The sequence below is a fragment of the Mandrillus leucophaeus genome, unplaced genomic scaffold (assembly GCF_000951045.1).
Source record: "Mandrillus leucophaeus isolate KB7577 unplaced genomic scaffold, Mleu.le_1.0 Scaffold51, whole genome shotgun sequence".
In the NCBI taxonomy this organism is placed as follows: domain Eukaryota; kingdom Metazoa; phylum Chordata; class Mammalia; order Primates; family Cercopithecidae; genus Mandrillus; species Mandrillus leucophaeus.
Window position 1 is genome coordinate 108,073 of NW_012105475.1, and position 10,324 is coordinate 118,396.

The following is a 10,324-nucleotide window of genomic DNA, read 5'->3' on the forward strand; positions in this document are numbered from 1 at the left end:
AGTTAAAGGGAACTCAAGTCTCTGCTATCACAAAACCTCAGGGACCACCAGCAAGGATAGAGTTCCTGAAATCAGTCAAAGTGAAGGGTTAACACTGCATAATCAGCTACTGTTAGATATCAGTGGGACCTGAATATATAGATACATGACTTTAAAACCCCAGACAATACAAGGGGGCCAGTGAGTGCCAGGACCCAGCCAATTGTTCGCCTAATACAAGATAGCTTTGTGCCTGTGGGGATTTATTTTCAGAAAAGACAGCCCTTTGGGTTAGCAGTGACCTTGCACCTAAATCCCAAGTGCAGTAAAGGATATGATCATCATCCATCACCTAACAAAACTGGAGGAGGCTCACACCAACAGAATCCAAGGTAATTGGAGAAAGTGGTTGCCTCCTGTAGAAACTGGGCTTCTGATCCTAGTTTCTAGCTGAATGAAAGATATTCAGTGATCTCTTTTAGGAAAAATTAAAATGAACTCAATCTCAGTAAATGAAATATGAGCTAAAATCGTGGATTTTCATGACCAAAAGTGTGACTGTCATTTTAAAAGAGAAAAAGCGTAACTCAGATTAACATTCACTCCAGTTACCAGCATTGGCTTAAGGTGATACAGATGTCAACAGCTGACAACTTACATGTATCAGTCTCAGGTTGTATTTTGAGCATTTCTTGCTTTGTAAAATTTGACAAAGAATTCGCTTTTCAGATAATAAACTTCAGCTTACTGCTGAGGTTGCATGCGTTGCCCCAGATCAGAAAATAACCTCAGTGGTTTCGGTCTCCTAGAGTGCTCTTTTCACCAGCTGGCATGCGTCAAGCAAAGAACAAGGAAACATCAAGTGCTAAATCTTTACAGTGACTTTACGATCTGTAGTTATGTGGAAGGTTTATTGATCAGTCACTGCTGCTTGATATTTTGCTGCAAAGGGCAGAGCTCACTCTGGAACTTTCTGGTATCAGCAACTTGGTTAAATTTTTATTTTAATTTAGAGACAATTTCAAAGCAACCACTCTGGGGCTAGTTCATGCCATGTCAAACGTAACACGTTCTGGAGTACGGTGAAATCACTGAGCGCTCAGCTGTTTTAAAAAAAAAATAGGACTTCACTTAGGGAGAAAGCAGGATTGTAGGAGCTAGAGAAGGAAAAGGAGGAGGAAGAGGTGGAAGAGGAGGAGAGGCTTCACATTTGAGAGCACTTTAAAACTTCTGTCATTGCTCACCGTAGGTAGCCTCATGAGGAGGACGATTGTGAACTTCACAGTTTTCAAAGTCCTTTCACCAAATTATTTCGTTTAATCCTACCTATTCCATAAGATACTCGTTGCCATTCCCAACTCACATAAGGGAATTGAGATTCAGAGAGATTAGGCTGAGATCGCACAGCTAATAAAGCAACAGCACGAGGCAAGAACTTAGGAGGCATTTCAAGAAATCTTAGGTTTATTTGACTTTTTGCTTAACATTCACACTTTTCAGTGCCAGAATAACGGCATCAGGAGGAAGCGATTTATGCTGCAAGGGTCAGTCTCCAGTTTGTGGACGGGTAGGCATCGGACACCAGCAATGAGCTTTGCCAGTCATTGTGTTAGCAATGATGGCTCCTTTGAGAAAACCTGGAAAGGTCTTCCTTGCAAAAGATCCTTAATGCATAAACCAGATAGCTATTTTTGCAGAATCCAAAATTCATTTTGAAAGCTACACACTATGAGATAAATTTAAAAGAAATAACTCTTTCCAACCACCTCAACATTCCATTAAGGATGTGCTGAAAGCCTTTAAAAGTTAGAATACCTAAAATCTTTATCAGAGCTATATTTTTTCATTCAATTCATTCAGCTTCATTGAAATGTCCCAAATATCTATCTATATATTTGGAGGGATTTATAGAAAATAAAATAACAACTTTTGCACTTGCAAATGTAAGTATCTTATGTATCGTCACTAAGCACTGTCATTAAATAATTGTAAGACTGGCCTCAGTGAAACTTGCTTTCTAAACAGTTTTCAAATGTGCACTCAGAGTCTTCCAAAGTATGGAGAATGAGGTACATTAAAAATGTGATGACTAATCGATGCTGAAAATTTGTCCAATGTGTATGAGTTTCCATTTCATTTTACATAAATGTTTTCTGAGGACTTATGGCTTATAAAGGACTGAGTTGGACCTAGGTCTTTAATAATAAAAGAAGAGGCTTTATTTCCCTTGTGAACTGAGTGGCTGCCTTTAAAAAAAGAAGAAGGTACTAGATTTAAAATTTCCTGAGCCCCTCTAGTGAGTTATTTCTGCTTCTGTTTTCATAAGAGAAAAATATGTCTAAAACCTGTGAACAGAATAGATGATTTTAGAGACTATGTTTGGAAATATTTCTAGGACTTTTAATTTTAATGCCTAATGGTACGTAATTTGGTCTGACAAGTGGTTAATTGATGCCTGATAGCCCCTGTTTCCAGATTACTTACTCTAGTTCATAATCATCAAACACAATGAAGCTCAATGAGCTGAATGAAATGTGTTTTATTCTGTCTTTACATTTTGTGTAGCCTTTTACTATAATCTGCCTTTCATGTGTGTGCAGAATTCCTTTCTGTGAAATCTTTCAGGTTAACACCATTTGGCCTCAGACCCTCAAGTCACATTGGCAACCGCTTAGCATGGGTATATGTATAGTTACTACTAAATACATTTGTGTATTTTTGTAATTTCATCCATTAATTTAACCAACATTTACTGAGGGTCTATTATATATCGGGCTCTGCAGTAGGCACTGTGGAGTCAGCAGTAAACAAAACGGGCCAAACTCTCCTTTCTCATGGAGTTTATAATCAAGGCAGGGGGACAGGGAGGCTGCAGACTATAACTGGATCAAGACAATATATGGTATGGTAGACTGTGATACATGCTATAGAGAAAAGCCAAGCAGGGGAGGGAGAGAAGGTAAATCGGAAGGAGGGAGTTCAATGCTAAAGATGGTGCCCAGACAAGACTTCACTGAAAAAGACACGTTTGAGCAAAGACTTAAATGTGGTGAGGAAGGGAGATATGAGGCTACATGGGGAAGAAAGTCCGAGGTAGAAGGAAGGGTAGGAAAGCCAGCGTGCTGAGGAGGGGACAGGTGAAGAGCAGTAGAAGACAAGGTGAAAGAGGTAGATCGTTTAGGATCTTCCCATGTGAAGAGCAAGGAAGTGAAATGTGGCATATTTTGAAAGTACTATTAAGGTTACTGGAGTGACAATTGTCTTTAGGAAAATAAGAAAGGGGTGGTGCTGGGGATCAGTTAGGTGGCTATTACAAAAGTCCAGACAAGGCCGGGCACAGTGACTCATGCCTGTAATCCCAGCACTTTGGGAGGCAGAGGTGGGTGGATCACCTGAGGTCAGGAGTTCGAGACTATCCTGGCCAACATGGTGAAACCCTGTCTCTACTAAAAATACAAAAATTATCCAAGTCCAGTGGTGGGTGCCTGTAATCCCAGCTACTAGGGAGGCTGTAGCAGGAGAGTCTCTTGAACCTGGGAAGCAAAGGTTGCAGTGAGCCGAGATTTCACCATCGCGCTTCAGCCCAAGTGACAGAGTGAGACCCTGTCTCAAAAAACAAACAAACAAACAAAAAAACAAACAAAAAAAGTCCAGACAAGGGGTGATGTTGGCCAGAGCCAGGGAAGTCATGGTGGAGATGGTAGAAAGGGTTGAATTCAGGACCTATCTGAAGGTAGAGCAAACAGAATTTGCTATAGATTGGATACAAGATGTGAGAGAAAGAATATTATGAAGGATAATTTCAGGATTTTGACCTGAACAACTGCAAGGGCAGCAAAGTCATTTTACTGAGTGGGTGTGGTCAGAAGCTGAGGAGGCAGCAGCAGAACCAGGGGCCAAGGAGACATGTCGCAGAGGCTGTGGTGGAGCCAAAAGCCTGGGGGCAGGAGGATCAAAGGTGCAGCAATTGGGGCAAGAATGAGGAGGTAGCTGATGTCATCAGAGACTGTTATGTAAGTCCAGATGGAGCAAATAAGTCAATATACTCAAGATAATGGGAGTCAGGTTTCTCTCTGTTAGGGAAGAGATTTACAAATATAGAAAGGAGAAGGGCTAAAAAGAATCCTGATGTGTTGGCTTGGAATGGAAGGTATTGATGAGAATCCACAATATAGAGATAGTTATAGAGATATAGAGGTACATATATATTTATAGATGGATATAGATACAGATATCCACACATATAGTAACAAACATAAATGTGTATGTGTGGTTGTGTGTGACCCTGTATCATCTATTTCCTGTGTCCACCGAAAGGGCCTAAAAGTCTGACACCCCAGTAGTAGTAGCCAACCACGGGCCCAGATCTGGTGTTTAAATGCCATCCTCCACTGAGAGGAACCAGGCCTCTTTGGAGAGTGGGCTGATTTCAGGGCAGGGGCAGGGACAGTACAAAATGAACCTGGAACATCTTGATGTGCCAGAAAATTAGCGGTTGCTCAAAGAACAACGGGAATATGTCAGAGGGACCCAAGAGCCAGCTTGAGGAGATACTTACTTGCAAAATCTGGGACAATTTGGGTATCAAAATAAATAATGAAAGTAATGGAATGCAACCCACAGAACAGACTAGAAGACCATAAGCCTAGACTAAAATAAGTAAATAAGTGCAGGGAAGGCCAAGATGTTCTTTATGGAAGGATGCCAACTAATAAATGCCAAAAAACAAAGGTGCAAATGGAAAATTGCCATTTGGCAGCCATCACAGTGGTGGTTGATTTAGGCAGGTGTTATCAGTGCCCGCCAATACTAGTTGAGTGAAGGTTCAATGTGAACAGAATATGGGCGTAATCTCAGAGCATATTCTGCAAAATACTTATTAATTACAAATGGGAAAATGGTGACTTTATAATGGAGAATCCCGGTATCCACTAATCCAGATGTTAAAAGTTAACATCATAGTGGTGGTTCTGTTAAACTGATACCACGTGCCTTCTAATGTCATGCACTCTCAGGGGTAAAGTGTAATTTCTTTGATGTTCTTGACAAGGATGTATGGCCTGGATCAGATATGAAGAAACAGCTGATGTACCCAAGTTGAGCAACAGTTTACAGAATGAAAGGTATATGTTTTTAAAGCCATCAAGGTCATGAAAGTTGGGGAAAAACTGAAAAATTGTAGCAGATTAATGGAGAATAACAGGACATGTCAACTAAATGTAATACGTGATCCTATGCTGGATTCTGGACGAGAAAGCAAAACAGACATTCAGGGGAAAGTTGAGAAAATTTGAATAGATTCTATGGATTTGTAGATGGTGTTATCTCAATGTTTTATTATGCTTATGTAAGAGAGAATCCTCGTTTGGGAGAAATACATACACTGAAGTACTTAAGGGCAATGGAACAGCATGTTTGTATCTGCTCTTAACTGATTCAGAAAAAAAAATATTAATCATGAGTATCTATCTAGCTAGCTATATCTAGAGATATATCAAATATAAAACAATAAAACTTGGGAAAACTAGGAGAGACAGATATTGAATTTCTTCACATCATTTTCTCCTATTTTTTTACGTTGAAATTATTTCCAAATATTTTTTAAATGGACCTCATTAGTTATTTAGTCAAATCTTCTCCTTTTACAGAAAAGAAAACATTAAAGAGCAAAACTAGGACTCCTCCACAAAGTTATGCAGAAACAGTAACATATGAAGATGCATGAGTTTTAGTTCTCAGGAAACCCAATAAATATCAAGAGTGTGATTTGCCCATTCAAAAGCTACACTGACAGCAGCACGTTGAACTGACGTGTTTTGCTAGGACGACTGGGCTGAAGCAGTGTGTTTATATTTTAAGGAGGTCAGAGGCAATTTGGAGGGTAAGAGATGAGGAAAGATTGTGCAAGCAGATCATGTGAGGAGAGACCAAAGGGACAGGGCATGTTTAGCCTCAACAAAAGAGGTCATGCAGAGCATCTGTCATTTGTTTTAAAGAATTTGGAATGCTTTCTTGTGAAATAGGGTTTACACATTTGGAGGACCACCACGGATAGAAACAGAACCAATGGGTAAAAAGGGGAGTGAGACACATTCTACCTTCAACTATGGAAAATGAAATTCCATAGTTTCATAGTTGACTATGTTCAACTATGAAATAGAAGACTATTCAGGGGTAATGAGACTTTCTTTTTTTTTCTTTTTCTTTTTTTTTGGTAGAGGATGGGGGGCAAGGGTGGGGTGAGGTCTCACTTTCTTGCTCAGGCTGGTCTCTTGCTCAGGCTGGGCTCAAGTAATCCTCCCACCTCAGCCTCCCAAAGTGCTGTGAGCCATGGCACCTGACTTGAAGGTAATGAGATTCTTATCACAGGGAATGCACAGGCAAGAGGGGCGTTTGATGAAAATAGTCTAGTGGTAACAAGTGTTGGAAGTGATAGGTGACCTTTAAGCCCTTTTTAAACACAGTTTATAATAGTAGTGACTATTTATTGAATGCTTACTGTACATTAAACACTGCAGATCTGCATTATCTCAGTCAGTCCTTACCACAGTTCAATCAGGTGGACACCCTTATTTTCTTTCCGCATATAAAGAAAATGTTTACATAAACTGTCCCATATGCAAATCCAGCAAAACACACACAGGTGTTGGAGAAGCCGTTCCAGGTCTCAGCTTCTACACTGACTGCCTTCACATTCTCTTTTGTCTTCTCCTTCAGAATCTTCAGCCACAAGGGCTCCAGTGTCTACTGATTTCTCCCACTGTCAATAGACTCTCCCATTTTCTCTCCAATCCTTTCTCATTCCTCCCTCTTTCCTACATCATACTTTCTCATTCACGCCAGTCTTCAAGCTCTGTCTCCAATACGAAGGAACATGGTTTTCCTGAGGAAGAACTTTTCATCACTTCTATGCTTGGCACAGCACTGCCAGAAAGAAATCCATCTTGTCAAGTCGTGCCTCACCTGGCTATCAACATAACAGACACATAACTAGTTTAATAGTCACTAGTACTCCCATTACCCACCCTTCTGCCCCTATTTTTTTTTTTAGCTATTCCTCCAGTTATTGAGTCAATCTGGACTTAAACTTGAGCAAGCCACACCTTAATTCTACTCATTGTTTTACCCAATTCAGTTCAAAGAGCTATTCATAAGCAAACATTTAACCTGGGGTATTGAAATGTCTTACTGTGAATGCTTTGCCACTAGACTGCTGTCTTCAGGAGTTTCAAGAGCAAAGGTGAGAACTAGTTTGCTTCTTTTGAGAGTGGCCAGAGTAAGCACTTGGCTGCAGGGAAAAAAGTTTGCTTTTAATTTCCAAAGTGGACCCAAGATGATAGGGTCTCATGGAACAAAATCTTTGCTTTGATGCAAGGAACCAGTGCTATGCAGCAGTCTTCCAAGTTACTTACCAACAGATGAAAGGGTGTGGCTTCTTGACTGGTGCCAAGTGTTTCCAATACGCCCTTGTGTAGCGCCACCTCTGACTTCCTATAGAAAGCCTCTTTCCTCTGCCTCAGCTTGCTGAGGATTCCACAAAACACAGCTAGATGTGAGCTGCATGTGCACACTCCAGTCTCATTTAACAGTGCAACACCTGCACTCTCAAAACCTAGACATTTCCCTAATGGGCTAAAAAATGTGCTATTTGGGCAGTTAATTTCAAAATGTTATTAAACTAATAGGCACTTGGCAATGTACCTCTTTCACATAGATACACCCAAGAGTCAGACGTTTCTGGTTGATTGGATGGCTTTCCAGACTTGTGATTGTCATATTTTATAGCTTTTCCTCCTCCAGAACGCTTTACCAAATCCGTTTTCCAGAAAGCAAGCCTCCAGGAGCTACTAGGAGGCAGAGTGAGTGAAGACTGGCCTGAGTGCCCAGGGATAGACTGTGCAGTGAACTCTTGTCCAGGTCTTTGGGGTAGAGGTGGAAGGAAAAGAAAGACAATATTCCCCTTGTTTACTTAGAAGGTCCAAGAGTTGTAGAAAGCACAGGTCTCGTTTTTAGTGTGCACGGGCATACATTCTCATGGCCTGGACTCACAGGCCACAGAATCAAGCAAACACGCATGTGACATACTGAGCCTTCAGGCCTGGAAACCCCGTGGGCACCAGTGGGGATGGCTTTGCAGGCGCTGGAACTGCAGGATCCGCCGCTGCAGGGGTGCAGGCTGGGTGAGAAAAGGGTGCAAGCTGGGTCTACACTGCTCTTCATATTTTGGCGCTTCATGTGAAGTTGGATGATGCTTAAATGAAACAGCCCCCAAGCCACTTTCTGGCCTACATCCCCAGACCGCCGCTGTGAAGTTAACTCTTTTCAGAGATTGCAAAAATTTAATACCAGCAAAAGAAACCAAGTTACCAGGTCCCCTTAAGGCACACGAGAGGACATTTATCATAGCCTTTCCTTTCCCTCCAGTCCCTAGCTACACAAAATTTTGTGTGTGTGTGTGTAATTCTTTCCCTGCTTGCAGAGACCGCTGGCTATAAAGCCCAGGGAGGCCTGTAAGGAGACCCACACTTTGCGAGCGCGCGGCTCGAAGGCGGGCTCAGGGCGGGGCAGAGCGCCGGGACCGCCCGGGCGCCGGGCGCAGCCAACGAGAGGACCGGGAGGGCGGGCCGGCGAGGGCTGAGCGGCGCGGGCTGTCACAGGCGCCCGAAGCGCGCTGCAGGTGGCAACTTGGAGGTGCCGCCACCGCAGCTGCGGGAGGAGCCCGGGTCTGGCGGCTCCTTCCAGCCTCCAGGAGCTCTTTCCCGCCGCAGAGCCCGAGATTGGACCTCGGAGAATTCGCAAGAAAGAGCCCCTGCGGAGGGACCTGTGAGCAGCCCTACCTCACTCTGCCCTTGCGCTACTTTTTTTCTCCAAGGAAGGTTGTGCCCGCGGGCTGCCAACAAGCTCCGGGAGGGGCCCCAAAGGAAGGCTTCGGTGACCCAGGTGAGCGCCTTTCCCTTCCAGTGCCCCATCCTTCTTGGCAGTCGGGCGTAGGCCGGGAGCGCCGCCTAGCCCCGTGGGTAGGGGCGCGGGTGCGGGCCGCCTGCCCTTGGCTCGAGGTCGACGGGGGAGAAAGCTAGGAAGGGGCGAGGCTGGCCCGACCGGGGGCTGCCGGGCCGGGTCCGCCCGGAAGCGGCAGGGACTCTCGGACGGGCACCCGGAGACTAGGGACGAGCACAGAGGTGCTTTGAGGCGGACAGAGGGCTTGCGCCCGGTTTAAGCTGGCCGGGATCTACCGCCTGCGCTCTGTGCTGGAGCCGCCGTGGGAGCCGAGCGCGGCGCCTCTGCGAACCCCAGAGCTAGTGCGCGGGGCCCGGCGAGCGCACCAGTCTTCGGTCCCTCGGAGCCCAAGGCCCTGGAGGACGTCATTCCTCTCCGCTCGGGCAACTCCTCCTCCGCCCCGTCTTGCCTCCACCCCTCCGCGCCCGCCGTTTAGCCTATTCGGAGACTCCGTGCTTTTTGCCAGCGCGCGCAGTGGTTGCTGCTGTCACTCCCCTCCCCGCCCTCGCAGGAGTTGGAGCGACCTGGGGTCTGGCTGCCCGGCCCCGGCCGCCTAGTTGTGGGCTGGACGCGAGTGGGGCTGGCCAGTTCTTTGCGAGGAGGGCAGGAGTGAGCGCGGGCTCTCTCTCTAGTGCTCCTTCCGAATCCGTCCCCGCCCCCCCGCTGCAGCTCGAACCGCTAGCCCAGAGAGCGGAGTGTCAGAAGCCAGATCTTGTTAGCTCTGGGGAAACTAGGAAGCCTGGGAAGGTGCGAACCTCGCCGATGAGGCCAGAGCCTCCGCCCCCATCTCAGTGTTTCTGCCCCTGCTTTCCTGCTTTCAAGTGGACAGTGGCTCTGACCTCCGCATTCCTGCTTGTGGCGTGGGGGGCGCTAGCGGCAGTGTGTGTGTGTGTGGTTTGTAAGGATGAGCGAATGCGATCCTCCGGGAGGCAGAGGCGCAGGAGCCCGTTCCCCCAGCCCGGCAGAGCCGCAGGGACCGCCACCCCTCGCCGCCAACGGCGCGCAGCTGCAACCCGGCAACTCCGCGCTGCCGGTTTCTCTCCTCCCGCTCCAGCTCCCAGTCCCCCCCGCCCCACCAACGCGGCATTCCAGGATTAAAATCATCTGGCCAAAGGGTGCGGGTGGGGGATCGAGGTGCTCCCGAGGCGAATGAGGCTGTTTCTCAAAATCCTGGGAGCGCCCCTCGCCCGGCGTTGCATCTTCCGGTGGCTGGGCTGTAAGGACCGGCGGTGGAGGCTTGGCGGAGGCGGGCCCGCGCTCCAGAGAGGCCGTCATGTCACCCGAGAAGCCGACGCTGGGGGCTGCTGAACCTCCGAACTCCCTTTGACGCGTCCTGCTCGGAGCCGGG

The 10,324-nt window shown here is 46.1% G+C and overlaps 1 protein-coding gene across 1 annotated transcript in view; it reads left to right on the forward strand.

Annotated features, from left to right (window-relative positions):
* Positions 1-8,638: 8,638 nt before the first annotated feature.
* The window catches only part of EPB41L3 (erythrocyte membrane protein band 4.1-like 3), a 245,057-nt gene continuing 243,371 nt past the window's right edge, over positions 8,639-10,324 (forward strand). The window contains exon 1 of the mRNA XM_011996312.1: positions 8,639-8,919. The gene's annotated coding sequence lies outside the window, so the exon portion shown is untranslated. The remainder of the gene's footprint in view (positions 8,920-10,324) is intronic.